This window comes from Sciurus vulgaris, assembly GCF_902686455.1.
Source record: "Sciurus vulgaris genome assembly, chromosome: 14".
Taxonomy (NCBI): domain Eukaryota; kingdom Metazoa; phylum Chordata; class Mammalia; order Rodentia; family Sciuridae; genus Sciurus; species Sciurus vulgaris.
In genome coordinates this window covers 85316771-85330900 of record NC_136475.1, presented here as the reverse complement: position 1 = coordinate 85330900, position 14130 = coordinate 85316771, and the positions used below count along the sequence as shown (strand labels likewise).

Below are 14130 nucleotides of genomic sequence, written 5' to 3'. Positions count from 1 at the left end.
AGGCAGTAGCTGGGATCACCTTTTTCTTGGCCATCTCCCACTGTCCTTCATTACCTCCTGGCCCACGTCCAACCATCTATTGCTTCATGTATTATTTCAGTCTTTGGCTTGTGCCAAGGAAGGAGGTGAAGCCCCAGTTGCTCCATTCCAGTCAGAATTAGAAGTTCTTAACCACAAGCTTCCTAAAAGTAGAGAAGAGGTCTTTTATTACCTACCACATGTTGTAAAATCCTTGGATACGGCAGATGCTCAAAATCCACTCTTGTCTAGTAGATGAAATTTGCTTAAAAGTGAAAACTGAAATAAATCTGTCTCAGCTTGTTTTTGTGTCTATAATATCTTAAAAGTAGAGTGCAATGAAATGAAAATTCAGTTTAGTTCCAAGTCCAGCCTAATTGAAATTTAGTTAACTGAACCCTTGGAAATTTACCCTCAAGGCAGATTTTTGTAGCTTCAGGGCATTTTGGTTTTTGTTCTGTAATTAATGCATAAATGCTCTTTTTTACATATTAAAACAAATTTATATTTTATACAAATTTGTAGAAGTAGTGATAAAATGTCATATGTCTGAACACTTTCTAATTTGCTTCTGTCATTAGCTATTTCTAATTTATTAACTCTTCAGTATGAAAAACCGAAGAATTTAATTTTTTACTTTTTAAAATTCATGAGTATTCAACTACATTGAATTAGCCTATTTTTATGAGACACATTTAATATTCTGAAGCACACATTCTAAATCAGTTTTTAAATTTTTATTACTGGGATTAAAGTAAGAAGCTCTAACTCTGATTTTTCTTTTTGTAAATATTTTGGAAGGAACAGGATGAATTATAGGGCAATACTTAAACTACACATTGACTTTCAGCTAAGTTTATTCAAGAAATGGCATTTATTTCAGTTTTAAATGTACCCAGATTAGGTCCATGATATAGTCAGTTCCCCAAAGGGGTAGCAGTATTTATCATCATGAACATCATGATTATTAATATTGTTACAGTCATCCTGACTTGAGTGTAGTAATTCTACTTAATGTTATTTTGGAAGAAATTTTTATTTATTTTGGATGAAATCAAGTGGAGCATGGGTAGGACTTACAAAATGTTAACTTAGTACAAGAAGTTCAAAAAATGCTGATGAAATTGAATTGTATTCAGCAAGAGAAGGTAGTGAATTACGTGGCATTTTCTTTTGTTTCTGCCTTGATATTTGTTTGAAAAACATTACCTCTTGTGCTGAGTCAAACATGGCACTTGATGTTTAGAGTACACAAGTTTTTTAAAAAAACCTATCTTTTCTTAGGGGATGCTTTTTAGGAACTGTAGATATGGGATAAGACAGTTGTGCAAATAAAGGACTGAGGCCTGGTGTGATAAAGTCTTCAAAGGTGGCATGTCCAGTATGCCTGTCATGGAGAGTGAAGAGATCTGGAATCTTACTAGGGCTGTGACAGGGAAGATGTCATTGGGGAAGGGGAGCCAATCTACTTGTCCACTCTGTGGCGGGAGAGTCAACTCTTCTATACCTGTTCTCTTTCGTCCATGGAGAACAGAACTTCCATGGTGGTGAAGGTCTCAGAAGGGATGTTCTAAGGATGGATATTCCACTCTTCCCCCTCTGTTCTTGTGCTTTCCAGAGGTAGAGGTTATTTATTCTTACTCGCAGCATGGTGAATGCCTGACATTCATGAGACCATGCTCACTGGTATGTGGAGCTACGTTGCTTCAGATGCAGAGAAAGCAGGTTGCACTTGTGCCTTGCTGACTTCTGGGTCATTGCATATGGCAATGAAGTTCCTTCTGCATCCTTCCTCTGTGCGGTAAGTGCCGTTGAGCCAAGACTCAGGGCTTCAGATCAAGAGGCAGAGCAGGAGACTTCTGCTCTCCTATAGACTGTTCTGATGACAGCTGGGGCTGAGAAGTAGACTTTCCATGGTCTGGGGAGAAGGTAAGTGTAGGGCACAGTGGAGAACTTGATAGTGCACTTATCCTGCTGACTCTGCACATTCCACATCGAGGGTTAGAAGTAAGGGGCTCAAAGACTTCCGTAGCTTCATTGCTACCATAATTCCCTTATTAAACCTGACACTTTGCTCTTTTTCTGGCTGGAACCATGGAGGATGCCAAAGAGAAGAAAAAGAAGGTTCCTACTGTGCCAGAAACCCTTAAGAAAAAGTGAAGGAATTATGCAGAGCTGAAGGTGAAGTGCCTGAGGAAGAAGTTTGCCTAAAAGATGATTCGAAAGGCAAGGAGGAAGCTTATCTATGAAAAAGCCAAGTATTACCACAAGGAAAATAGGCAGATGTACAGAACGGAGAGTTGAATGGCAAGAAAAGCTGGCAACTTCTATGTACCTGCAGAATCCAAACTGGCATTTGTTATCAGGATCAGGGGTATCAATGGTGTGAGCCCAGAGATTCGTAAGGTGTTACAACTTCTTTGCCTTCACCAGATCTTCAACGGCACATTTGTTAAGCTCAACAAGGCTTCAGTTAACATGCTGAGGATCGTGGAACCATATATTCCATGGGGGTACCCAAACCTGAAGTCAGTGAGTGAACTAATTTACAAGCAAGGCTATGGCAAAATCAATAAGAAACGAATTGCCTTGACGGATAACGCTTTGGTTGAATGATCTCTTGGTAAATACAGCATTGTCTGCGTGGAAGAGCTGATTCATGAGATCTACACTGCTGGAAAACACTTCAAAGAAGCAAATAACTTCCTGTGGCCCTTCAAATTATCTTCTCCAAGAGGTGGAATTTTTGTAGAAGGTGGAGATGCAACACGGAAGACCAACAGACTTATTAGAAGAATGAACTAAGGTATCTACCCTCATATTTTTGTAATCTGGTCAGTTAATAAAACAGTATCTGCTCTCCATGTAAAAAAAAAAATACCTGACACTTTGATATTCATTTATGTATGTTAAACTGATTCCTGCCTCAATGTGGAGGAGGTAGAGAAGGATGAGTGATTTGTATCCTGGCATCTAACAGGTGCTTTGTTTCTTAAAATTTGTCCATTATTTCCCATTGCCCCCAGTTCCTTTCCCATTGCCCTCAAATTCATGACTTAAACATGGCATTTAAAGTCATATGAGATGCAGGTCCTGCTTAACTCCTTAGTCATTGGCCACGACTTATACTCGAGACTCCTTCATACACCTATTGTTTGTGTCTTTATAATTTTACTAAGGTTTTTTTCTCTATGTAGAATATTTTTATTTGTCATCTTTCCCCTATACTATCTTTTGTAAGGTATGTCTTTGTGGGAATCTTTTAACATAGATATGATAATACCTACTAGTGTCAAGCTTCTCTTCTATACAGATTTCTTCTGGCTTTTTCACACTCCCAGGCACAAAGACTGTTTCAAGTTCAGTGAACTCACTGCCCCAAGAGAGGTTTCCACATCAGCACGTGTACACTTCTGCACTCACTAATTTACACCTCGTCTCCTTCTTCTAACATTTACATAAACAAATGCTTGAGATGACAGTGGAAGGCTAAATGTGACTTTCTGTGAGGTTAGAGGGGGAAGGCAGTCCAGGTCAAAAGGGAACATATATATAAGAGAAAAATTTGTGTACAGAGAATGAGAAGACAGAAAGATAGTGAATGCATTTCATTTAAGACTAATTTATCTTACAGATGGTAAAAAGTCAATTGGAGAGTCATCAGAATAAAGATTTTGTATAGGAATACTGATAATGATGATGGTTAAGACTCAGTAAGTACCTGTCATGACCTAAACTGTGGGCTAGAAGATTTATTCGTGCATCCTCTATAATCCATCATCATCTATATAAGACTAGTTTTTATAGATTTTCATATTTTATGAATGAAGAAACTGAGGTTTTAAACTATTGATTAATTTTCTTAAGTCGGATGACTAATTAATGGTGGAGTCATGGCTTGAGTACAGCATTTCACACTCCCAAACTAATTGCCTTAACTGCTACACTCTACAAAGCAATGTGAAGAAGAGATAGACTGCATTTCATTTGTATGATCATCTCAATAACTTGGAACTTCCAGAGAAGCTGTTTATCCTCGCCGTCTTGATTTTATTTTTATTCTTGGAAGAGAGTACAAGTGGAAATTTCCATGAGATGTGTGACAAGTCCTCAGAAAATTGATAGGGACAATGATATGACAAACAGCCACATAAAATTGATAAAAAGGCGACTGTTTGGTGATTGCTTACAACATCAGAAATAGTTGTAAGTAAACAAGAGTAGGCCTGAGACTTTGCGTCCCTTACCTGCTTCAGTAAAATCACCCTTAATTTGTGAACATTGAAAGATGCAGCCTGACTGGTTTATAGCCATAACACTACCACCACCATCACCACCACCACCATCACCAACAAAAACTTGGAAAATATCCAGATGTCCATCAACTGAAATTGATTAAGGTAAAATATTGCTGTTTCATGGAATAATCCACAGTCAATAAAAGACTGTTGCAAACTTATAAATGTTGATTTATGGAAAGTTACAACATACTACTAAGTGAAAAAAAAACCCACCATGTATGCAAACCTACTTATATTTTGGTGTTTTGTGTCAAATGTCTTGACAGTGGCTGCCTCTAGTGGGACTGGGACAGGGTGGGTAAAAAGAATTCTAGTTATTTTATTTTATGCTGTTATGTAGTATTTTGATCTTTAAAATAACAGATGTATTGTTTTTGCAATAAGAATTTAAAACCTTAATTTTTCCCCCGCCCTCAAGAAAACCTGTACCAGTTTCTTGGCATTTTCCACTGTTTTAGACAAAGTATAGAAGGAATCTGACGATGTCTCTTATCCCTGCTCAAGTGTTTCCATGTTCCACCAGCAACAGAAGCAATATAAATACTTAGAGGCAAAACTCTTCTATTTTGGAGAAAAGAACTAATTTCTGTGTGACTCATTTTGAATCATCTAAAACATAAAACAAAAAGTCCTTCTATATAACTCACACAAAAGAAATGAAAAAGTCATGGGAATATGTCTTTATTGTGATTTTGAAAAAGTGGTATTATTGTGGGAAATCAGAGAACCTTCTACAGTAGCAGCTTAATTTAGTTTTATAGAGTAGTGATGAAGTTCTCTAAGAAACTTGGTAGATGCTTTTCAGTTTAAACTTCATAAAAAGTTTCCTGACATACTGATGTAGATCCAAGATTCATTCAAAATGAGAGAAAAGCACTTCTTTACTTTTATGGTAATTCATGCTGCTTACCATGACTGCAACCAGGTTTGTGAATACCCACTTTCTATAATTAAAAAGAATTACCCGAAATTTGAATTTGTCTAATTAACTAGAACTCTAGAAACTGGTTTCTGAAGGAAAATTTGACTGAGTGGTCTCAGTGTCTGACATACTCCTACCATGTTCCCAGCTCACAAAATAATTGCTGAATGAACTGGGTCTCGTCAGGTTTTGTATAGAAACATTCAAGGTGCAAACAAAAATCTGTGGTCAATGAAGACCTCAGAATCTGATGATGGAGTTTTACTCTTGAATAGTGCATTGATTTATTTTAATAGTATGAATAAATGAATAATGTTTATTCTCGACCACTACCACCATTGTTCAGCCTCTTTCTTGAGATTCACCAATGCTTCAGATATGGAGAAGAATTGATTCTGCAGCTTTTCCATCATCTCCTTACTAATGCCAAATGGCAGAAATTTCTAGCAACAGTGTCACAATGAAGATTTAGTCACCTCTAAGGATAAGATCTATACCAAGTGATTCATCTTTATTTTCTCCCTGAACAAACTTATGAGGTATTGTTATTTTCCATGTCTATTACTGTAGATATCTTCCTTTCTCTCAAGTATGGCTCACAGATGGAAATTAAAGGCTATTTGTTGAATTGCTCTATTAATTCATGAATTAAAAATTTAAATAGCTTTTGAAGAAAATTGAACAATAATAATTATTCTCATCTTATAGGCCAAGAAGCACATGAGTTAAATGACCAGTCTGCAAGAATCTGCTTGGGGATGGGACCAGAACTTGAGAGCAGATCTCCCCATTCTGAGGTTGGACTCCTTCTGTGATATCAATCTTCTTGATTCATTTCTGCCAACCTTCTATTCAAAATGATGAATGAATCAGTGGAGAAAGGTTGTTCCTTCACACATGCTTACTGGGGGCCTTTGGTATGTCAAGCATTGTTCTAGAAGTGGAAGATGCATAAAAATTGTTAGGACCCAACATCCCCAGCTGGTCTCAGCCCCTGTGCTGATTCTTGGCATAGACAGGCTTTCCAAGTATCTCACCTACTCCCTCCACTCACAGCTTCCCACATAGTTAGTTTGGAAGTTTGTGACTAACCAATGGACTGAGAGCAAAAGGGTAAGTGATGAGCCAAAGCAATTAGGAACTGGTGCAGCTCCGCCAGCTGGAGAGTCACACATGAAGGTATTCCCGTTCATGTGCTGAGATGGTATGTCACAGGAGAGAGAGGCCCCGACCTGGCTTGGCAAATGGAGTCAGTCTGCAGCAATTTCTAAGCCAATAAGACTTGAGAATTTGTTATCACAATAACTGTTGGATTAAAAATTTCTGAAAATTTCTTACCATTTCCCTGAAAAAGTCCTTTCTAACTAATGTATTTTCAGAAAGTGTCAGCAAAAGTATAGCTCAGTAGACATTTTTTCAATCCATTATTCATTTTTTCAAAATAATTTGTAACCTATTTATAGGTTTCTTCCTAATTAGGTGGCACTAAAATACTGAACAAATATAAGACAGAAAGGGGTTGTGGGTCATTAAACAATTTTAAATTTTATCTTGGTTAAAAAGAGACTGGAGTTACTAATTAATAAATAATTTTCAAGTCAAGAATGTATATTAATACGTTATGAGAAACCCTAAAAGCATGAATGGAAATGGAATGTATAATCCTCCAACAGAGGGATAATAAGAATATAAAGAAACGGAATAATTCAAGAACATTCAGAAAATGGGGAAGCACGGAAAAAGCAGAATAAATTGTGCAAAATAAGATACATGCCATCATAATAAATATAAATGGACTATAGACATCAGTTAAAAGATAATAACTGCCAATTAAGAATTTAAAAACTACCTATATGATGTTTAAAATATAAAATAAGGACCCAGAGTGTAAAGAATTTGTAAGAATAAGTACTCAACACAAAAATTTATATTAGAAAAATACTAATAAAAAAAAACTTAGTGCCATTATACTTCAAATCATAGATAAATAGAAGTTTTCTAGAAAAATATAACCTAAGGGTTATTAAAAATTTGAATCAACCTGTTCATATTTAAGTAAATTGAACCCATTATTAGAAAATAACTACAAAAAAATCTCTATATCTAGATAAAAGATTTATACCAAACTCTCAGTGAACACAAAAAATAGCTTACAATGTACAGTTGTTGTGAACAGAGTCAGAGGGAAAGCCCTTATCTTATTTAATGACTGATATAATCTTGACTTTTAAGAAGTATAGGGAAGAAATAACAGTCAATGTTGCTTAAGAGTAGTAACACAATAATATGAAAAAAAGCTCATCCAGATTCAGTAACACACGGAAATACACATTAGGACAAACTACATTGATCCTGAAGATTCTAGAACAATCAATCTCCTTGGAAGCCTATTAAAATAAGTATAATTCAACAGCTTAAGAGATAGATAGATTATAAATAAAAGACTATTTGAAACCTGGAAAAGTCTACTGTGGTACCTCAGGGCTTCCACAGGACCAAGTTCAGGATGCTATGCAGTCAGTCAGCTTGTGTTCAGTAAGAGATGCAGGTTAGTGTCTAAGGAGGTAATGGCGGGGATGGGGGAGGTGAGGACAGCTTATGAGGATCAGGAGATGTGATCAACATGCTTGTAGACTGACTAGTGTTGTAGACCTCGAGGCAAAGATAAGCCTGCAGGAAGGTGATTTGAGAGTGTTCTTGGGACCAGAATCTGTGGGGAAAGGGAAAGTCCTGTGGAAAGCAAGACTGGGGGACGAGAAGAAGGGAGTGTAATAAAGACACGAAACCTTCATCAGTGAACTCTGAAACTGGATGAACCGTTGGAGCAGTCAGAGGGCACTAGTCACTGTGCATAGGCTGTCCACTTGGGTGGGGCAGCTCTCTGGGGCTGGGGAAATCCCCGAGGGGGATGATGGCCCAAAGCTGTCAGCCAGCAGCTGGGGATATACTGCTAAGGACAGAGGGAGCTGCACAGGAGAGACAGCAGAGTGCAGTGTCAACTACAGTTCCATACTGGGAGAAAGAACAGAGGAAGGAAGGGAATCGACACTGGAGTTTCTGGTTGTGCATTTTGGTGACACTGATTCTACCCAGAGAAATAGGAAGCATGGGTGAAATTGTGTAGTTGGGCTAAGAAGAGGAAATGGGTCAGTTTAGGTCATGTGGAGTTTGAATTGTAAAGCTGGAGAGTCCCACTGGCGATTAAATTTGTTAAGTCCGACATTTGCATGAGGATTTGTACTCTGTGAGTGCATGCATATATTTGAGTATCATTCAGATGAGGGAAACTGACCACCATGGAGAATGTTTTTGAATAAATTAGGAAAATAGCCCTCAGATCAGTACTGGCCCTGGGTACACAGCCTGGCAAGGAGAACCCAGACCCTGGCAAGGAGAACCCAGAACTTCTGCCTCCATTTTCTCTCAACCTGGCACTTTGGCACAGTGCACAAACTGCACAGTCCCACTCAGCAGCCCTGAGTTGAATGACAAGTGAAGTCTTAAATATAAAAAAAATAAAAAGGGCTGGGAGTGAGATGAGCTAGAGCTCAATGGTAAAGCACCTCTGGGTTCAATCACCAGCACCCTCCAAAAATCTCTTTAGAGTCATAGCAGGGTAGACTCAGTCATCAATGTGAATACCACGTGCTAGGTGCTGGCCTTGCTGAAATGCACGTAGTCCAAAAAAGATAATTTAATAGACTTTGCAAATGTTGGATGATTGAGTGTGCAGAGTAGCTACCTTTATTTGTCTTCCTCTTTGCGTCAGATATTCTAGAAAAATCTTTTTTAAATTTCATAACAATCTTGTGATGTATTTTACAGATGAAGAAATTGAGATTCAGATTTGTTGAGCTACTCATTCAAGGATGCATGAGGGTGAATGGGTAGTTAAAACTCTGTCCCGCATCTGATGATTCCACCTCTCTCCCTCTCTCTCTCTCTCTCCATATGCTTGCACATTCCTGAAGTTCTTAAAGCTTGCTTGCCCTCTGGCACTCAACTCCTTAGTGACAAGCTGTACCAGCTCATAACTGTTGAAGTTTTTCAGAACTTCTGTGGCCTCTTGCCATGGAAGCCTGAAATGACCCCTGGCAGATGAATAACATCCTCCATCAATCCAGATTCAGTATAAACAGATTCGTGGCTTGTCTTGCAAGGCAGACCCTGTCAGCAGTGGAAGTAGCAGTGTTTATGTTCACAACTGTGATGATGATTGTCCTTAAATCACAGTGTATTACTGGTCTATAAATCAAAGGCTGGCTTTTAAATTACTGATCTACCAAGTTAGAAGTCAAGAAGCACAAACAGTACTTTAAAAACTGTAAATTTTTGGCTACTACAAAATTCTCCATGAACACTGGACTTCAACTTTTCTCCCCCACATATTCTGTATATCAGAGTCAAGTTCTAAATTTACTATGTATGGGGAGAACTATTAAGCACCTAGATCCTGTTAACCTCTATAAAGTTTCTAGCACTGGTCTATCTGACTATACATGAACAAATTCTCTTTGGTTGTTTAAGTTAGTTTGAAGTAGAAAATTACTTTTTTCCATTTTAGATACACATAATTTTTGTGAAAATCAGTTATTTTCATGATAGTGACTTTTCTATGCAGTATATTTAAATAGCATTCTAACATTTAGAATTATGTTTTATATGCAACACTTCTTTTAATACTCACAACCATATCAACTATGTACTTTTCTCATATTTAAATTAAACATAGTTAATTCCAAGGGAACATAGGTGTTCAATATACAAGTTCACAAATTTTTTGGAGTATACTTTTTCTTTTTAATAAATATTATCCTAGAGGGAATTAAATTTTAAAATATTTTCACATATTGAAAAGGATATAGAGTATGCTTCCTTTTATGCAAGAAAGAAAGAATATGTTTATGTACTTGATTACTTTTCAAAAGCTACTGTAAAAATAAGTCAGAAATTAATAAAAGACCATTATTTTATGAGCTTTGTGGTGATGGTAATGGTGACATGGGAAAAGTAGATGGAGAGGTAGGAGTGGAAGAAAGACTTCTTTGAAAGTGTCATTTCGAATAATCTTTACTTCTGAGTCATGTAATTATTTTCATAAAAGTATTAATGACATGATTATCCCTCAAAGAACTCCTTTAGCTGCATGCCACAAATTTTTATATGTTAAATATTTCTTTTCAATTTAAAATACTTTACACTTTTCCTTTTAACTTCCTTTTGGACCTATGGAGTTTTTAGAATTGTGTTATTTAATTTCCAGGCATTTTGGAATTTTCTAGCTATCTTGGTTATTGATTTACAGTTTAATTCCATTATGACTCAAAAATGCTTTATATGCTTTTTATTCTCTTGCATTTAAGTTTTCTATGATTTAGATTAAGTCTGTGTTGGAGAATGTTTCATGTACTGGAGAAGAATGCATATTCTCCTATTGCTGGATTGGAGTGTTCTATAGATATCGACTAGGTCAAATTGATCAATATTTTGACTATATCCTTACTGACATTATACAATTCTATATTAAAAGAGCAGTTTTGAACCAATTTTGGATTTGTTTATTTCTTGTTAGAATCTGTCCATTTTTTCCCCCATATTTTGAAACTTTCCTATTAGAATTGTTTTGCTTCTTGGAAAATTAACTCATTTATGGCTGGGTAATGACCTTCTTTATCTCTAATATTTCTTATTCTGAATTCTATATTTTCTAAAAATTAGTATAACTAGTACTCATACTTTCTTCTGAATGGTGTTTGCATGGTATTTCTTTGTCCATCTCCAAAAACTGTAGAGGAAAGATGTGATTCAAAAATTAACAAGTTAGGTTACTAAAATACATTCTTGGGTCTCTGAAAGCATTTGAAGCATTTGGAACCCAGCTGATTAGAAATGCTTTTAGACATCTGAGGCTCTCAGAAGACTGCCAGCTTCCTCAGTTTATGTCATAGAAATGAACATAGGATGAAGCGACATTGATGAAATTGTCAAATTTGAGACAGAGAAAATGAATGACATGAAGAATGTGTGGATAGTCCACAGGCGTTCATTCATACAATCGTTCATCCGATCAGTGGGGTTGAAATCACTCTGAGTCAGGCACCGTAGTGGATGATGAGGTGACAGTGAGGAACTGAAATGAACACAAATCACTTTTCTCGTGGAGTGGACATTCTAGCAGAATTTTCGAACAGGACATCTAGCTGTGTCCTGATGCTCTGAAAAGAGCAGAGTGCTTGCTCTTGTACCCTCTCTGGATCACAGTCGGCATAGTTAAAGTCAGAGAGGGCCAACTGTGGGCAAGTGGATCGAGTTAAGCTATGTGACTTGAGCTGGTTGACGACAGCAGAGGAATTTTTAAAAATGTCCTGCTCATGTATTCCCTGAGGACTGTTGTAAGATGCACCATGATGCTAATTTCCCATTCTCCTTGACTAAAACCTTATGAGAACACTTGACCTGTGTGATTGCAATGACCTGCTGAGATTCATTTTCTAGTATCATCTGGCATTTGCAGGTCTGTCTCACACGGTTGCATTGGTCTGTATCAAGATGTTTCCTCATTGATGAAAGACATAATTGCTAATTTTTAAAAACCCTAATCCTCTATCTCTAATAGTGCAAAGACAATGTTTTAAATAAATTTTCTATATCAACTGCTTTTAAAGGAGACTTTCATTTGGTCCAAGGTGCTGTAAGAAGACGTCTTCTGTTAGTCACTTACTTCTCTTGCATAAGCATGAGTTTTGTCTTTTACCAGGTGTTTTCAGCCTGCCACCTCTGTGTTGCACCCTTGTGTTTTATCATCCACTCACTTATTTTTGAGCTATCATAGGCAGAAGAAAAGGGACATAGAAACAAAAATGACACCTTCCCTACCATCAACAAGACTGTGATCTATTGGATGAGTCAGACAGAGTTTTAAATGAGCATTTGTTGCAAGGGCTATTTTAAAAAGCACATTTAAGGTGTAGTTAGTGCACCCAGGCAGAAGCCGACAGTTTGCAGGGTCAGGAAAGGGGAGAGCATTTCACAGTGACTTCACTGAGGGAGTTGTGACCAGAGTCTTAACTGCAGTGGATGTAATTTTGAGAGGGCTTCTACTCATGTCTTTCGGCTGGAAGAATGACCCACAGGTCCAAGCTGAAAACAAATCAACACACTGGCAGACTCAGGATGCCAACTCAGTACAGATTACACCTGCAATTATTCCTCCTTGGAAAATTTACTCTAATGAGACCACAATGCACCAGCATATCCAGAAAACTGAATAGGGAAAATGGATCACCATGAAATGTGAGCCTGTTGTCTCTCACAATCCGAATGTCTCCTTATTTTTTCAGAGAAAGATACTATACATATCTTAGCAATTTAGGGTCCTCTGCTAGACTTGGGGACTAATGTGCAAGATACATTATTCAATGTTCTAGGTCTCTAGATAGCTTGATGGTGGTAAAATTAAGTCAGAATAATTAGATGAGACAAAAGCATTATTTTTTTTTCTTTATCCAAAGTGAATGAAATCAATCCTAACATACAGGTGGGCTTTCTAAACTGACTGAGGTCTGCCACTCCCTAGAAATTTAACACCTGTCCTACCTGTCCTAGCCTGTGGATGCTGGGGGCAATGAGAGCTAGCCACATTCAAACTCCCTCTATGGGATTCCACTCTGGGAACTTGAACTTAAATGTCTCCCCTCCCTTTAGAATCTTTTCATTGTATTTGAGTCTCCCTTCTTCCTTCTTATGATTTGTAATGGGATCTATGTCTCATATGTTTTGGTTCTCACTGGGAAATAAATCAGTTATGTAATAGATTCAGGAATGTAATATGTATTGGTGTTTTTCTCTCTTATTTGCTTGTTATGGGTAAACATAATGACATTTGTGGGAAATAAAAGAAAGGCACACATGTCAATGGAAACTTACCCTGACCTCAGCAAATCAAACTCTTTATGTTTGCATGTTCTCTTTTGAACTCAGCGTTTTGTCATATTTATATTATCATCTTCTTCAGATATTTAGGGAACACCACTTCTGGGCAAGACACAAGAGTTCCACAGGTGAACATATTAGGTTCCTGCCTGGGTGAACTCAAGGTCTACCATGAGGGGCAAACAGGCCGACTTGCAATTTAAATACTGTATGTGAGGGCACTTAACAATCTCCCTGGGCCAGGGAGAGCTTTCCAGATGATAAAGGGTCTGACTCAAGACCTGAAGGAGAAATAGACATTATCCAGATGAAGGGCTGAGGGAGGGGAGGCTACTACCAGCTTTAAATTACTCACTAAATTGGTTTTTAAAATGTGCTTGAGAAGCGGGGTTGAGGAGGAGGGAAATGGTTCAGTAGAAAGTGATAAATGAAGCTCTGCAGTCAGACCAGGGCTCTCGGGAGCATTTAAAATTTCTTTCATATAATGTATTACATATTATTCTTAAATTGATTCATAAATATTTTATTTTTTGCAGCTAATAGTAGTAATTGGGGGTCTTTTATTTTCTGTATTACTTTCATTTATGTTTTCCCATGCATTTTCTTTTTTGATCTTTGCTGGTTTTGTTTTATTTTCCTCTTTTATTGTGACTATTCCCTATATGTTTTACTGTGTGCCTTTGGTAAATAGTGGTAATCACTTAATTAAATTTTCTCTTTTTAAATCTATGACTATTGATCAGTCTCTCTAGTTGCAGGAAACAGAATTTATACTAGATAGTTAAGCAAAAGGGCATTGGGTAGCTCACAATCCCAATTGGGATTGTGACCAGAGTTATGGTGGTCTGGTCACAAGAGGTTTGGATCCTCTCCAGCCAAGGCCAGCACAGACAGAAGAATGTCCAAGAGCACTTTGGCAGTGACTTAGCAGGAACTGATGACTACTATCACCCATGC

At 37.3% G+C, this 14130-nt stretch overlaps 1 pseudogene across 1 annotated transcript; it reads left to right on the top strand.

Moving 5' to 3' along the window:
* Positions 1–2100: 2100 nt before the first annotated feature.
* LOC306643595 (large ribosomal subunit protein uL30-like) lies at positions 2101–2823 on the top strand (annotated as a pseudogene). The gene has a single exon. The product of its transcript is annotated as a large ribosomal subunit protein uL30-like (transcript).
* The last annotated feature ends 11307 nt before the right edge of the window (positions 2824–14130 follow it).